We start from the raw sequence: 17,732 nt of genomic DNA on the forward strand, positions 1-17,732 counted from the left end.
GACTGAAGACAATGAATGTAGGCAGCTTTTTCATGGAGTTTGGCTGGGAAAAAGGAGGTAAGATATAGGAGTGGAGGTAGTAAGGTCTACTCAGTTTTGTTTTTTGTTTTTTTTTAAGGATGGGAAGACTTAGGTGTGTTAGTAGGCAGCAGGGAAGGAACCAGTAAATAGGAGGAGACTGAAGATTAGAGAGAGGCTTTGATGATGGGGCCATCTGATGTAGACGAAGATGGAAAAGCATGGGATCAAAGGAACACGTAAAAGGGGCTGGCCTTCACCAATTATTTGTCTCTGACTCCTTCTTTTCCTTCATGGCTCAACACGTCACATTCTTTAGGAAGCCATCCCTGGTCTTTCTAGTTCAGGAGTTCTTGAAGGTTTTTTTTATGTGTTATGGGCCCCCTTGGCAGTCTGGTGAAAGCCTATGTATCCCTTCTCAGAATAATTATTTTATGTGTAAAGTAAAAAATATACAAGGTTACAAGTGAATCCAATTATACTGAAATCAATATATAATGTTTCCCCCATCGAAGTTCATGGAACCCTTGAAATAACTCCACAGACCTTTGGTTAGGAATCCTTTCTCTAGTTGTTAATAGACTTCCTTATAGAGATCTAACTATGTAAATGTTTTAATGCTTCTAAAGGAAGTAAACAAGCATTTAAGTACCTACTCTGTGACAGACGCTTTGCTAAATGCTTTATGACGATTATCTCAGTTGATCCTCACAACCCTGGGAGGTAGGTACTATTATGATTCCCCACTTGAAAGTTGAGGAACCCTAGGAAGGTGGAGGTTAAGTGACTTGCCCTGGGTCACACAGCTAGCTAGGATTTGCCTCCAGGCCCAATGCTCTATCCACTGCCCCATTTAGCAGCCTAGGTGGCTACAGAGAAGCTCTTTGAGGCCAAGCATAATTTTTCATTTTGTCTTTCCATCCCCAGTGTCTAGCACAGTGTCTCAGTCCTAGAAGGTGCTTAATAAATACTTGAATTGTAGGAAAGGTAGCCTGAATATAGTGCATTTGTCCCTCTGCACCAAGGCTGATTTTCAATGAAATTAAGGGCCAGTGGTCATTAAGGAGGGTGAGACAGCAGCTCTGGCAAGGGTTACTTAGTCAATAAGGATTTATTAAGTGCCAACTGTGTGCCAGGCCTTGTGCTAAGTGCTAGTGATACAAAGAAAGGTGAAATAAAGTCCCTGCCTTCAAGGAGCTCAGACTCTAACAGGGGAGACAATATGCAAACAACTGTCTACAAAAAAGCTAGCTGAGAGGGCAGCATTTGTAGGATTCGACCACCTTAATCACCTGGGGGTAAAGGAGGTGCCCATGTGGCCTCTACTTTGATGGGCAGAGAGTATAAACAGAGAGTGTAAAGAAGCATTTTCTTTTTAAATTACCCCGTTCCTGAAGAGGAGGGAAGAAGTGCATTATGGGAGCAAGGCAGAGAAAGAATCTGGAACCTTGGTCCTCCTAGCCTTTGATATTATTCTTACCTCCAATAATGATGTTTATGACAAGGAAGACTGTCTTTAGAAACATCCCTTTATGACCAAACAGGTCACTTCAGAGAAACTTGGGAAGACATGTATGAACTTAGACTGAAGCAAGCAGAGTTAGATGAGCAATTTATACAATAATATTATAAAGACAAATAACTTTGAGAGACTTAAGAATTCTGATCAACCCAATGACCATCCAGAGGACTAGACTGGACCATGATTCCAAAGGATTGGTGAAGAAGCATGCTACTCACCTCTTTATAGAGAGATAATGGACAAAGGATGCTGATTGAGACATTTTTGGACGTGGCTCAGGTGGGGATTTATTTTGCTTGACTATGCATGTTTATTACAAGGGTTTTTTTTTTCAATTGAGGGGTGGAACAGAAAGAAAATAAATTTTTGTTCTTTGAAAAAATTAAATTTAAAAAAGAAAATCTCTCTTCAGTTGTAGAAGTGTTACTGTAACTCCAAGGGAGAATTTATGACTGGGAGTCCTTCTAAATAAAGAGAAAGGTAAAAAAAAAAAAAAAGACTCAGTCTTTTCCTCTATTTCCACCTTCTTTTCCATTCTTTGTATTTTGCTGTTCTATCTACTTGGCTTCTCTCCTCTTAAATATTCCAACATCTTCCTATTAGTTTGGGAGTCCTTTGCAAGGAGCCCCTTAAGATCTTTTTTGACCTGCCTAATTTCTAGTTTAAGCTTCAGGGTAATGTGTAAGGAAAGCTAGATTACATCAAGTCCTGTCTGACACGTACTAGCTGTGACCCGGGGCAAATCACTTCAGACCCTTGAGTCCCAGGCAATTATCTAAGGACTTTAAGTTAGAAAGAAGTAGCTGATCTGCATCTGTGGAAGGAGCTTTCCTATGTCAATGGAATATCCTTCTCCTCCCCCCCCCAAAAAAAAATTCTTGTTCACATCTAACCAGTCATACGTTGTGAACTCCCCTATTTTTACTTTAGACTATCTACTTTTTTGAAAAAAAAAACATCTTTGTATCTATAATAGTCCCTTTGCCCTGCTGGGTATTTTCTTTGAGTGTTTTTTTGTTGTCGTTTTAAATCTTTGGCACACACATTCTGGGCTTCTGTGATGAAATGGACATATCCACAGGGCAGCCCCCAAACAGAAGGCTCCCTGGCTGGTTTCCCACAGCCCTGTCTCTTGGGTAATGATGCATACCATGCAGGATCCCTATTGGTCCAAGGACAATCTTCGAGTCCCTATTTCATTGGCTCAGAGACTGTTCCTGAACTAATGACTGCTCCTGCCCCACTGGGAAGGCATGGGCACCATCTGAGGTTTGCGAACAGAATCGTTTGTGACTCCTCTCTCCCCTCCACCATCCCCGCTGTCCCCATATCCAATTCATTATTTTGGTTCCCCCTTTTACAATGTGCTTTCCTTTCCATTTATCCATCTCCCTACCCTAATCTGCGTCCTTCCATTCCTCTGACCCAAATCTCTTCTCCTTCCAATCCTCTATGGACGCTAAACCGGCTCAAAGCACTTCTCCCTCTGGGGAGCTTTCTCTGATTAAGCCCCACCCACTCCGATTGTTCTTTTACCTAGCCTCCCTTTGGCAGTACTCTGCCAGGGCAATTTGCTTAAGCCCAACCTCTGTTGTTTGGCCGGTGCTCACAAGAATTTTCGTATTGTCTGTACGTATACACACACGTGTATACAAACACATATATGTGTGTACATATGTATGTGTGTATATATATATGCATATTTTTATATATTATTTCTCTCTCCCTCCCCCCGCCCCCATTTCTGGGGCGAGACGGAATTTCTTGATTTCTGAATTTGTAGCTGATCCAGATGAGGGCAAAGGTGATTAAATATTCCAGGTCACAGACAACTCAATTAAAGTGATTTCCATCACTCACAAGAAATATTTTCACTCCTACGGAGAACCTTTTTTTTTTTTTAACAGTTGCTTCACATCCAGCTTATTTTTAGCAAAGGCAGAAAGAATCAGGAGGCTGGTGTAATTAAAGGAGTGCTCCCGGTCAAACCCCACAAACCAGCTCATCCCTCACCACCTCCTCCTCCCTCCTCATCGAGCTGTCATTGTTCCCCTTCTTTGCCTCTGGTACGGAAGAGGTTGAGGCTGGGCTGGGCATCGCTGCTGCTCGGGGCAGAGCAGGTGAGGGAGGGGAGTCAGCCCCCGCGATCACCAGACACTGGCGAGCAGTGGGCATCCGGGCAGATGGCAGCTCAAGCGCCTCTTCCCCTGCTCCTTCCAGGCTCGGCGCCCAGAAGAAGCATCCAAAGCAGCTCTCTGCTTCCCTCCTTCTCCCTTTCCCCCCTCCCCCCTCTCCTTCAAAGCCAGGCGGCACCTTTAACCCAGCGCTTTCCCGAAGGAAAGAGACTGCCTTGGGGAGGCGCAGAGGAGGACCACGGCTGCCAATCACCGGGCAGCGCACGTGCTGCACGTTGCGGTCGGCCTGCTCCCGGCTCCCCGCCTGCTGTGCTGCTGGGATCCTAAGGAAGGCTGGAGGAGGGCAGCCTGGAGAGCTCCCCACCTCCCAAACCAAGAGAGAAAAACCACAGCTCTCCCAGTTTCTCACTTCACAAATCAGGGATGGGGGTGGGAAAGTTAGGTCTACTGCAGCTGTGCAAGGGAGGTCTCCTGATTTCCCAAAACTTGCAATGAATGGGGTCCGTGCGATTCACAGAGGAGCCCAGGAGCCGGGGGGGGGGGGAGTGGGGGTGGGTGGGAACTTTCTTCCACCACCCCTCCCACTTCTTCATCAAAGGTGGTGGGAAGGCCCCCCACTGCCCGGGGGCATTAGAAAGAGAATTCAAATGCTGGGGCCCTAGACACCTGTTCTAGCAGGAAACACCAGGTTTGTAGAGGATAAGGATTTTTTTTTTTTGTCCTTTGGTCCCTAACTACTGTTTTCAAAAACCAACCAACCTCCCCCACTCCGCCAAACTCGTAAACCACCAAGGGGCTGGAGCCAAAGAGCAAAAAGTGTATGTGGAATACTACTTTGCTGTGAGAAATGACGAGCCGGTTGGTTTTAGGAAAAAATAAAACATGGAAAGACTTGCGTGAAATAATGCAGAGTGAAACGAGCAGAAGATTGTATACAGTAACAGCGATATTGTTCCGAAAAGTAACTGTAATTGACCAAGCTGTTCTAAGTAATGTCATTACTGAAATCAACTAGGAAGGATTTACAATGGAAACTGCTATCCAAGTGCAGAAAAAGAACTGATGTATGTACGTGTATATACGTGTGTGTCTGTAAATAAATGTTGGCATTTTCTAATTCGAGGTTGGGAGGGTGACAACTCAGAACTCAAAATGTAACAAAAACAAAACCAAACAAAACAAAGCCTTACTACATGCCAGAGAGTGCCTTGTCGGATCTGACCCTGCAATGGGGTTCTGAAAATAAATGAAACAGGAAATTATGAAAGTCGAATGAGGGGCTGTGGCCATTCCTCCAATTCCTTCAATAACTGTTCACTAAGGGTTTCTTAGGTGCCACACACTTTTCTGGGTGCTGGGGATAATAACAATGATGAAAAGGAGACAGTTTCTACCTTCAAGGAGTTTGCATTCTACTGGGGGAAAAATACCCACACAGAAAAATCAATACAAAGCTTTTTTTTTTTGCTCTGGAGCTGTAATTTCATTGGCATAGGGAAGTCAGGAAAGGAAACTACCTCTACTTATGCAGATAGCATCTACTAGTTTTAGGGAATTGCAAGGGGCCACCAAGAGCTTAAGTCCACAACTGTTTAGTCAGTTTTTGTCAGAGGTGAAACATGAATCCAAACCTTCCATTCTCTTAGGCCAGGATGCTTCTCAGTCATGTGCAAAATAAGATAGAAGGTAATTTTGGTGGGCAGCCACTAGTAACTTGGGGGACGGCATGGGGAGAGGAGAAGGAGTGAAGAGGGAGAGGGGAGAAAGAGTGAAGAGGGGGAGGGGGAGATCAAGATAGGCCTTGTGTAGTGGTGAGAAGGGCTGAGCCTTGAAGGGAAGCTAGGGATCCTAGGAGACAGAGCTGGAGAAGTTGAGAGGCAGCCCTGTGGTGCAATGGATTGAATTGTTTAGCCTGGAGTCAGGAAGGACTTAGTTCAAATTTTACCTTAAATACTTACCAGTTGTGTGATCCTGGGCAAGTCATTTAACCTCTATCTGCTTCAATTTCTTCAGCTATAAAAATGGGGGAGTAATGGTAGTATGCACCTACCTCCCAGGGTTGCTGTTGAGGATAAAATGAGATAATATTTGTAAAGTTCTTAGGATAGTGTGTTGCACATAGTAGGTGTTCAGTAACGGCTTGTTTTCTTGATGACCTGAGCATTAGCAGAGAGATGGGAGGTGTAACCAACATGTGTATTTTTAAGTCAGATGTTTCAGTGTGTGCTATTTGCAGGCCACCGGAAGCTCTCTTATCACCAGTGTGATAACCAAGCAGAAAGAGAAGCTAGATACAGCCTTTGTGCTTGTACCTATGGGACAGCATCCTTGGAGGTGTCTCAGTAACACTCTAAGGGAATAAAATCATTTATCCCATATTTGTATAGTTTAGCTGCTGTTGCTTTCAAATCTTGGGTAATGTGCCCTAGTTCTCAGTGTCATCAGAGAGACTTCCAGAGCAATCAGTGCACAAAATGTTCCTAAGCTCAGGCCCAGAAAGGTAGGAAGGATTGAAATTATCCTGAACAAATGCTCAGAAGAGTATTTTTAGCTATCCAGATGCTAGTACAAGTTTGCAAGGATTTTAACTAGTGGTGATTATTTTCTGCAGGTATTGGTGCACGTGTTTTTATTCTGTTGTGTTTCCCTGTTGAAACCTCATCAGGTCATTTTGGGTTTTGGAGGAGTCTAGGAAAAGTCAAGTCAACAAATAGGTGGTGAAGTGAATAGAGCAATGGGCCTGGATATGGGAGGTTCAAATCCCGCCTCAGACACTTGCTAGCTGTGTAACTCTGGACAAGTCACTTAATCCCTATTTGCCTCAGTTCTTCTATTTGTAAAATGTAGACACATTGGAGAAGGCAATGGCAAACTACTCCAGTACCTTTGCCAAGAAAACCCCATGGACAAAAGTCCATGGGGTCACATAGAGCTGGGCACAACTTAACAACGAGAATATGTGCTAGGTTAAGAAAGTCACGATAGTGAACGCCAGGCCTACTTTACTAAAAAGTGACCTCCTTTGGGGATTGTTTGGGGAGGTGGGCCCCAGGGGAGCTGCCTCTCCCCACTTCTATCAGTCCTTCCTTTGGTAGTCTTCTAGTTGAGAGGGTTAAGGGAAGGAGGTCCAGCCAAAATGGGGGAAGGGTGGTCCCAGACTGTCATGAGTACCCCCCACCACCACTACACACACACTCTGGTTTCCTATTTGCAGTTATGTGAATAAAAATTAATTCCTTTTTTTCTGAAAAGAATAAAAAAAAAGTCCTTCAAGGTCCTAACAATCTAATGGGGGTGGGTTAGGGAACAACATGCAAATAACTAATTAGATAAATTGGCAATAATCTCTGAGAAGCATTTAAAATCACAAAAAGCAGAGTGCCTTCCTATGTAAGCACTGCTCCCAGAATTCACTTCTTTCTCATCACCAATTACTCCTCTTATCTCCTCCCAACCAGGCCTCTCCTGCTTTGAAATATCTTGACCCTTCTGGGCCCAGAAGTAGTTTTCTTTTTCTATTTCTCTCGTTCTTTTCTTCTTGCAAAAATATTTGTGATTATAAAATTAAGGTGCAAAACAGGACATTCAGGAATAAAAACAACGGAGACTATATGAGTAGAAATAGAGGGGGTAGATGCAGTGGTGTGGGGGTAAAGATTTAACAACGGACTTTCAAAAAAAGTATGCATGGCACACTTTTAAGTTTAATTTACATTATTAACATTTTCTCCATCATTTTCTTAAGTCTAGAAAATCAATGAAACAATAAACCAAGCCACTATTTGTACTGTTTGCTGATTTCCGGTGGGTAAATGCTCACAAGGAAAATTTAACAATCAGCTTTGGAGCAGGGGTGAACTGACTCTAAGCACATTCCTTGAGATATTACACTGACTACATTTTTTTCCAGGCACCTAAGGAAAGGAGGAAATGCGCTATGTTTCATTGTTTTCTTTTTCTGACAAAAGAAACCATCAGCAGAGAAAAACTTCTTCCTAAAACTAAACTCAAACAGTAATTTGTCCTGTGGGTGCTTGAATAAGGGATACTAAATGACACATTGGTCAATATTTTCAATTACAAATTTTGCAAAAGATGCAGAAATACTGTTAAAATAGGGATTCTTATATGAACCCCCTCTATAAAGCCTGGGAACATAACCTTAAATCATAGTTCAGGAAAGGCATTTCTGTTGGGAGCTAAGATAATATTGTTCAGATACTCAGTGTTCTAATAATATACCAATACAAGCAGAGAATATCTAGTTAAATAGTAGCTATTATGTCCATTAGGCTGTCTCTCAAATGTCAGGCATGTTGTTGTTCAGTCATGTCCAAGGCTTTGTGACCCCATTTGGGGTTTTCTTGGCAAAGATACTGGAGTTGTTTGCCATTTCCTTCTCCAGCTCATTTTACAGATGAGGAAACTGAGGCAAACAGAGTTAAGTGAGTTGTCTTGGGTCACACAGCTAGGAAGTGTCTGAGGCTAGATTTGAACTCGGGTCTTCCTGACTCCAGATCTGATGCTCTATCCACTTTGTACATAATTAGTGCTTAATAAATGTTGGCTGAGTTGCATTGAAAGGTAAGTTTCTGTTCTTTCACCTCTGCCTCAGTTTTCCTGACTCCCTTTAAGGCTCAGCTCAAATCCTGCCTTCTGCAGGACGTCTTTCCCAGTGCCTCCTTCTCATTCTTTTCTTGATCCCCCAATCCCACTATCTTCATCTTCTCTCTCTCTATCTGATATGTTCCTCATCATTTGCATGTTGTTTCTTCGACCAGAATGTGAGGTTCTTGAGGACAGGGACTGTTTCTTGCCTCCCCGTGGTGCATGATAAGTTCTTAAGAAATGCTTATTGACTGGCTGATTGTAGCCAGATTGTTGCTCTTCCGTTCCAGATTGGGGATTTTGTATTGGATCCTAATTACAGCAGAGAATCAAGGAAGGTTTTCCAGTGGGTAAGGGACCACTATGTGCCTTTCTAACTTTGACACTTGGTGATTAGGGCTTGAATGAAGGTGATGGCAGTGTAAGAAGAGAGTTTAGATGATGAAGATTAAAACCAGCCGCTGAAGAAAGGTCACCTGAGGAATCCTGACTCACTTCTCTCCCTCCTGCTTACTTCTGCACCTTGTTAATTCAGGAACACTAGCCCTCATTGTTGCTCCTCTGTGCCCTAAAAACATGGGTTAATTACACCCTTTTCTGTGGCTGTTTGCTCTCTCTCCAGCCTCTCAGGCCTGGTGCCACTGCTGCTGACTCAGACGGTCTTTCATAATATGCTTGTTGACAAGATGGGGAAATGTAGGCTGGATGATAGGACAGTGGAGTGTATTTGTAGCTGCTCAACATCTGTTTCTAAAGACTGTTGATTAATGGATCCATGTCAATTTGGAGAGAGGGCTCCAGCAGAATGTTAAAGGGCTCTGTGTTTGTGACACTGTCCTCTTCAAAACCGTTAGCAATGCCCTGGATGAAAACTCGGACGCTTAACCCATTTATAGATGGCACAAAGGTAAGCATGATAGCTAATGAATTAGATGACAGATTGTACATTTTAAAATATCTTAAAAAGCTGGAAGTGGGTAGAGACTAAGAAGATGAAATTTAATAGGGAGATATTTAAAGTCTTACACTTAGGTTAAAAAAAAATTAAGTATGCCTAGAAGGGATGACAAACACAAAATCCCAGAATCCCAGAGGTAAAAGGGACCTCTAAGACCATCTAGTCCAGCCCATCCATAAACAAGGATCCCTTCTATGATAGACTTGAAAAGAGGCTATCCAACCTTTGCTTGAATACCTTTAGTGAAGGGGGCCAACGCTGTCTCCCAAGGAAGCCCATTCTACTTTGGTATAGTTCTCATTATTAGGAAGTTTTTCCTCATCTAAAGCTGAAGTTATAGTTTTGTAATTAATGTCTGTCAGTAGTTCCCAGTTCTGTCCTCTGGAGCCAAGCATGTGACAACCTTTCAATGACTTGAAGACAATTATCAGGTCTTCTTCTTCATGCTAAACATCTTCATTTCCTTCAACCAATTCTCATATCTCAAGGTCTTTCACCATCCTGGTCACTCTCCTATGGAACCTCTCTAGCTTATCAATCTGCTTTCTAAAATATGGCACAGTTTTGATCTTACCGAGGTAGAGGCTTTAAACTCCCTAAGCCTATACAATTCCAGATGCACCATGACTGCTAGGTGAGTCCTTTCTCTGATCTGGAGTCCTGAAGATTATTCCTTGTTCCTTAGGACATCAGTGCAGGGCTGGCTGCAAAACCAAGCCTAGATTCTGACTTCTTGATTCACATAGCTTACTCTCCTGATCATAGTCAAAGACTCCACTCCCTACACCTAGAAAAGATCAAATGAAAAGGCCAAGGAGCCAGGCCCATATGGTCTTAGGGAGAAAGGAGGACTCATGGCCCTTCCCCTTACAACATGGTCTCTCATCAGATGTTGTTATACCACTGGAATGAAGCTGAAAACAATGAGGTGAAGACAGGTGATGAAGTTGACTAAGGACTTTTAAATGCCTCTGTAGCCAGCCAAAGAACCTCTCATTCACCATGTAGTTAGCCAATCAAAACCACTTAGACAATGTCTATATGATCCACAGTCTCTCCAAGGCATTTCCCTTATATCATCATGATTTTTCTAAAAGCAGCTCTACATGGAGAGAGGCCTTAAGAATAAGCTGATGGGGTCTCCACATATAACAGAGCCCCATTACATAAATGAGAAGAAAAAAATGTTTATTTCAGCTTTGTCTTACCCTTTTAAAATATTTTGTATATGCTTCCTAATGGACATACTATATTAGTACACTGGTATAATTAGTGCATTAATATATAATTTATAAAATATATACATATGTTTGGGCAAAAGCTCAAAAAAATGGGAGGATGCAGTCCAAAAAGTATGGAGACCACCTCTTTTTATCTTTTCCATAAGAAAAGCCTGAGATTTTTGTTCAATGTTTTGCTAAAAAAAAATGTGTCACACCTTGGGGGTACCTTTAATTTGTATGTTAGGTGCCTCAGACAAGGCTACCAAAGGTTCAAGGTATTCTGTGGTTCTACATCCACTCAAAACCATAGCTTCCAACCTCCTATCAATGTGTTTATTTTTTTTAGTCAGACTGATGACACTATTAGTTTAGGAATATGAATTTATGCAGTAAGAAAAGTAGCCATAAAATATTTTTCCCATAAACCTTGACATACCCTCCTTTAAGATATATATGCCTTAAGTAGAGAAAAAGAGAACACATATAGGGAACATACATGTTGGGAAATGCATGTAAGGAATGTGTATAGCCAGGGAACATACATGAAGAGGCATTCACATGTTGCCCCAAACATTTGTGGCCAAGGCACACATGTGGAAGGACAAGTAGTATCTTCAACTCTGCACTGCTGCCAGTGTCTTCTGGTCATTTCCCAGGTATGTAGTCTCTGCCAGATGTGTAGGCTCTCTAAGGCTTGTTGGTATAGTTTGTAATCTTTGCAGGGCACTTGGTCACTGTTTGTCATTTTGGGGTTCTACTGTATGTGGAAAGAAGCACTTCTCTATGTTCATAGCTTCTGGCTTTAGCTAGAGTCCTTGGCCAGAATACAGAGCCAAAATCATACCAGGTGACTGAGAAAGATAAGCATTTATTGATTGCCTCCTATGTGCCAGGCATTGTGCTATTACAAATATTATCCCATTGTATCCTCACAACAGCTCCATGAGGTATTATTGTCATCGTCACTTTACAGTTAACTTATGCTTACAGCTTACTTCTGTCTTTTTCTCCATTATTTGGGAGTCACCAGGGGTTGCTGTAGCAACAATTCAGCTAGCAGCTACTGCAGGGGTGTAAGACCCAACAAGACCAGCAACAAAGAGCTGCCAGCACAGGTTCTTTGATCTGCTTTTCTAAGGAAAGCACCTTTAAGAAGTTAACAATCTCAGTTTAATTAAACATACATATATAACTCACTTAGTTCAGGGGGAAAAGATCAGCCCCCTGAACTTCCAAGGCAAATACAAACAGAAATATAAACATCAACAGACAGACCTTCTCTGATTCAAATCAGAATTCATAGCTACCAGAGAAGAACCAATGGGTCTGGGTTGGCAAAGCTGGGGGGTGGGGCAGTTACACCAGCTTCCCCAGAATCACCTGCCACTCTTCCAGTGAGTGAGAGCCCTAAAAGTCAGAGGCCAACCTTGGGTCTCAGAGCCCTGGGGCACTTGATTACCTCAGTGCTGAAAAACACTCAAACAGTGAAAAATCCCATTTAGCATGTGGGAAAGTTAATCCCTAGTACCACCAAATACAAATTAATGACTCCTGATTGTCTTAGTGCTGAGAAACATTCCAAGACAAGATCCTACTTTATCTGCTCCATTCAAACAAAGGCCAAAATCATTAAAGGGACTTAAGAGAATACCAGCAAAAAGTCCCACCTTAATTACCAATACAGTTGCCTCTCTGCCCTAGACCTCATTCTGACTTAGGGTTAGAGGGCCCATATTACCTGTGGCGTAATCTCTGCATGTTAAAATGCTCTCAGTCCCATCATCCCTTTATATGGGTTCTTTGCCTTTTTAGGGTGTGTTGTGGATCCTTTGGGTAATCTGGGGATTGCCCCTTCTCAGAATTATATTTTTAAATAAGTGAAGGAAATGCCAAATTTCAGTTAAAGGTTAGTGAAAGTAAAGATATAATTTTTTTCCCCTTTCAAGTTCATGGACCCCTTGAAATTTATCTAGGACTACCCCTCCCCAGCCCCCCAGTCAGGAGCTGCTCTTGAAGTTCAGAATTGTCCAGTTTTTCAATTATAATACTTGCTATCCCATACAAAAGAGTGAGAAGCAGAAAAAACATTGGAACAAAACTAAGCCCATGGGGCAAGGTCCTTGTCCTTTCCTAACCTATTTCTTGGCTCTTCATAATGCATGCGTGGCGAGTGAACCTTTCTAGACTTTGAGTTTTATTCACATGTAACTATTACGTTCCCTTGGTTGATGAATTCTCTTTATATCCATGTTGGTCTCTTAAGAAAACATTCCCTTTTTATCTCCTTGGGCAGCTAGGTTGTGCAATGACTGGAGTACTCAGCACAGAGTCTGGAAGACCTGAGTTCAAATCCAGCTTCATATAAGTCATAGGTGCATGACCCTAGGCAAGTCACTTAACCTCTGTCTGCTTTGGTTTCCTCAGGAAGGAGGACAATAGCAAATACCTCCCAGAGTTACTGTGAGAATGAAAGGTGATAATATTTATAAAATGCTTAGCATAGGAGCTTAATAAATCTCATTTCCTCCCCCAGCAGGATTGATTCTTGTTGTGTCTTCAGAAGTTACAGATACTTCAGAGCTCCCCGTCCCTTCTGAGCTGATTCCCCTTGTGGAATTTTTACTTAGCCTTTCTCTGAAATTCCTCTTCCAAAATCTAGGGTACGTGTCAAACTATGCCCGGCTTTTCCTTTTCTTCTCTTCACAAACTGTAAGATGGGGTAGTCACTTTACACACAAGGTTTACATCATTTCTGCTCCTCTTTGTTGGGGTAACATATAGAGAAGACTTTGGGAATTTAGTTGACTGCAGACTTAATATTAGCCAACAATTTGACTTGGTTACTTTAAAAAAAAAGGCATCTAGGTGGTGCAGTGGATATGAAGAGGTTAAAGAAAAATAATGATGGTAGGGAACCATAGGTTTCTAGGGGTGCTCGAGACCCCCAAATACTTACACTCCGGGTCCTGCCAAAAGAATTCGACTCAAGCCTTCTCAGCCAAGGAAAAAGACAGTTTATTAGGGATTCACCATGATGGGTTGTTTTAAGAAATCCCACCCTTTGTGAGGCCTGTTTTCACAAAGGGGCCAGATTTAATCTATCTGAGCTAGATTGAATCTGAGCGCCTTCATGGAGCAAAGATGGAGATTATATACGCAAAAGATTGTGGGAGGGATTGGGGGGTGATCTGGGGTGACTAGAGGAGGGGTTTAGGGAGGGTCTTGAGGAGGAGTCTAAGGAGGACCCAGATGAGGTCAGACTCCAGGGAGTGGGATGAGGTCAGACTCCAGGGTAGGGAAATAGCTAGGGTAACTGGGCTAGGGTATAGATATTTTGATCAGGATTAAGGGTGGGCTAGGCTAGGTGGAGATTTGGGCCTAATGATAATATAATGCTTATGGCCTTAGGGGAAGGCCAGATCTAATTGGAAGATTCAAGGAGAGTTCAAGGGGGCTCCCAGAGACTGTATTCCAGATTCAAGGGGGTTCCCAGAGACTGTGCCCTCATCATTCCCCCCTCAAACAAATGGGACCCAAATTCTTTTGGGATAAAGGGTGAAGGTCTCAGCTTCTGAAATTTCTTCCTGCTGGCAAGGGGTGTAGAGCTGTCCCTGCCTCGATGGGTCCAGTTCAAGGGGTCTGAGCAGTCATCTGGCAGTTGATGGTTTGGAGCCTGGAGGAGATAAACTTGGCAAGGAGATTAAGCAAACAAGCACCAAACAGACAGTACAGGAGTATAGAGAAAGGACAATTTCCCTGGAGGGAATTAAAGATGACTACTTTATACCTAGCTCCCCTAAACACTTGTTCTATGTACCACACTGCTTTGGGGTTCAGAGTGTGTGGCACACCTGAAGAATTAGGTCAGGGGTATCTAAGAGCAAGACTTGATATTTGCTGAGCCTGTGGCTAGCCAGCTACTGGTGGCTCTCTGCTTCTAGGATGCTCTGAATCTTGGGATTTAGAACTTCTAAAGGCTGGTCATCTAGAGGTTTAGAAGCTTCTTCAATTAGAGTGGCTGTAGCAGCCATGGTGTCTAATTGTTTTGAAAAACAGTCAACTGGCTTGGGGTCTGGTCCTAAGGATTGGATTAGGATTCCCAAAGCCTGTCCTCTCCTTTCATCAACATACCAAGTGAAAGGTCTGTCTAGATTAGGTAAAGCTAATGCTGGAGTGGTGGTCAATTTAGTTTTCAAAGTCTCAAAAACTTTAGCCTGGTCAGGGCCCCACTCTAGAGGGAGTGAGTCAGGATCCTGAGTGGCAGTTAATGGTTGCAGTCCCTCCCAAGCCTTGGGCTTAATTGGATATTGAAGCCAATGGAGGGGAACTATGGCTGGGGTAGCAGAAGTAGCTTGCCCAGGAATTCCCTGATCCCAAACAATTGGCTGAACCCTCTCCCACACCTCTGAGGGAACATGGGGAGATCTGGTAAACAGAGGGAAAAGGGAGTTATGAGGTTTAACTAGAGAAAATTGGCTCCCCAATTTCACCATCATGTCCCTTCCCAACAATGGGGCAGGGCCAGAGAAGGAGTGTTCAAACAACAGATCCTTGATGCCCATGACCCGATGGGTCGAGGGGCGTGTAGGGCCAGAGCAATTAGTTAAAACAAGAGAACATAGCCGTGAAAAAGTGGGTAACCTTACCTTCAGCATCAATTTTGCCCAGGGCTCCACAAGAGAGGTGGAGAAAGTGGGAGCACTGCCAAGCCCCAGGCTTTTCCTGCCTTCTGAGTCTTGAGAAGACTGGAGCACAGGGTACTGGGAGGAGGCTCTACCACTTTTCCAACCTTGGGGATAATCCTTCCTCCAATGTCCCTTCTGGTTACATGCCGGGCACAGTCCTGGAGGCGTGGATCCTGGAGGCTTCCTTCAGGGGGGTGCCCTAGAGGGGCACTCCTTGGACCAGTGACCCTCCTTGTGGCATCGAAAGCAGGTTTCCCCACTACCCAAGTTGCAGGGCTTCCTCCAAGGGGCCCCCTGGAGGGGTGCTCCTTGGGTCTTTTCCTGGCCATGGCAGCAGCCAAGAATTGAGCATGTTCTCTGTCTCTAGCCCTTTCCCTGCATTTTCTTTCCTCTGCTGCAAGCAGATCTCTATTGTTGAAAACTCCAAAGGCCATGTCCAGTAATTGGGCCTGAGGTGTTTGGGGTCCGATTGCCAATTTCTGCAGTTTCCTCCTAATATCTGGGGCAGACTGATTAATGAAATACATGTTAAGTATTAACGCCCCTTCAATAGAATCAGGATCCAAATTTGTATACTTCTTAATAGCTTCTACTAGGTGGGCCTGGAAAAGAGCAGGGTTTTCCTTTTCTCCCTGAGTAACTTCCCTGATTTTTTGAAAATTTATTTGCTTTTGAAATGCTGTTCTTAGGCCTTCTAACAGGCAAAATACCATATGGTCTCTCTTTCCCCTATCTTCACTCTTTTGGCAATCCCATCCTGGGTCACTAGTGGGAACAGCAGCTGTACCTGGGGGATATTTCATGGGGTTATTGCTAGCCAAACGATCCCCAAATTTTTGAGCGTGTTCCCAGATTCTCCTCTTCTCCTCAGTGGTACAACAGGTAGAGAAAAGGATATGCAAATCACACCAAGAAAGTTCAAATTGTAGGGACAGATCCCTAAAATCCTCAGTAAACTTAGTGGGATCTTCTGAGTATCTCCCCAGTTTTTCTTTAATTTGAATGAAATCCAAAATGGAGAATGGAACATGCACTCTCCTTGTCCCAGCAGGGGAGGAGGGCACTTCCCTCAGGGGAAAAAGCCTTGAAGGCACTGTGGGACCTGGAGCTTGGGGAGGGATATAGGAAGTCCTGCTTTCGGTGAGGGAGGGGCTGGGGGGTGCCGGCTGAACTAGATCAGACTGCAAGGCCAGGGCATCTGCCTGGCAAGGGAGAAGATCAGCTGGTACCTGAGGAGGGGTAGGGGTCAGAGAGGAGATACCAAAGAGACCTGAGTGGGAGCCACCTCAGAGAGGGCTAGGGGAGGAGGTACTGCCGTGGGGGCCAGGCCTGAGGCTAGAACCTGAGTAGGGGTTGCCTTGGGGGTAGGGCCCATGGTGGTGGATACTGCAGGGCCTGAAATAGGGGCAGGCCATGAGGCCAGAACCTGAGTAGGGGTCTCTTTAGGGGAAGGGGCCACAGAGGGAGGCACCTCAACCAGACCTTGGCTGGGACCTGAGCAGGGGTCATCAAGGGGAGAGGGGCCATGGGAGGAGATGCAGGGTAGGAGACTTGGACTGTGAAGGAGGCAGGAAAAGAGAGGGGTTGCACTACAGGAAACCAAGGGAAAGAGGGGATGGCCACAGAAGGGGGAGCACAGGAAACAAGGGTGCTCTGGGGAGGTTGGGGAGCAGGAGGAGGGGCTGGGGCTGAAGCCCTGGGGGCCATAACGAAGAGGTTACCCAAAATGTCCTGTTAACCCCCATTGCTCTTTTGTGGGGTGGCTCTACCTATGATCTTACAATCTTTTCTGAGAACGGGTTCTGAGAGAGCTCGATGAAGGCCATTACGTAGGAAATTTCCTTCCATTTTCCTTCTCGCCAGCAGTATAGCTCTAGCAGCAAGAGAGTATTATATTGTAAATTCCCAAAAATAGGCCACTCTTCGTGGCCTTCTAGGCGATATTGCGGCCAAACAGTATTGCAAAGGAACACCAGCTTTTTCTTTTTAAGTTCTTTAGAAAACTTAAATTTTTTCCAATTATGTAAAAGACAGCCCAAGGGTGAATTTTTGGGGATTGAGGAGGATTGACCCATTGTGGTCTTGGGGGCTGAAAGTCCCTTCCTCTGCAAGGAGGATCTGGGAGTAAGCCTCAAAAAGGAACAAAGCAAGACAGAAAAAAATAAACACAAAAAGGTAGCTGAGATTTTCGCATTCCCTAGCGCTGAGAGAATTGAGAAAATTGGGGGCGCACTTCCGGATAGGGCGACCGTCCTTGTTCTCTACGCTTCAGAAGGTGTGCCCAAGTCCATGGCCTCGAACATAAACCACTGGACCGAGAACTTGAGAGCGTGAGGCTGAGTCCGAGACCTACTGGGGACCTGGGAAGTCAGGCCCGAAAAGCACCTCCAAAATGCTTGGAGAGTGAGAAGGGGATTGGGAGAGGGAGAGGCTTACCTTCCAGTCTTGGCTGGAGAAGAACTTGAGATGAGCAGTATTCCCATCTCAGGGAACCAAAAAATGAAGAGTTCAAGAAAAATGATGATGGCAGGGAACCATAGGTTTCTAGGGGTGCTCGAGACCCCAAAATACCTACACTCCAGG

The sequence above is a fragment of the Trichosurus vulpecula genome, chromosome 5 (genome assembly GCF_011100635.1).
Source record: "Trichosurus vulpecula isolate mTriVul1 chromosome 5, mTriVul1.pri, whole genome shotgun sequence".
NCBI lineage: Eukaryota > Metazoa > Chordata > Mammalia > Diprotodontia > Phalangeridae > Trichosurus > Trichosurus vulpecula.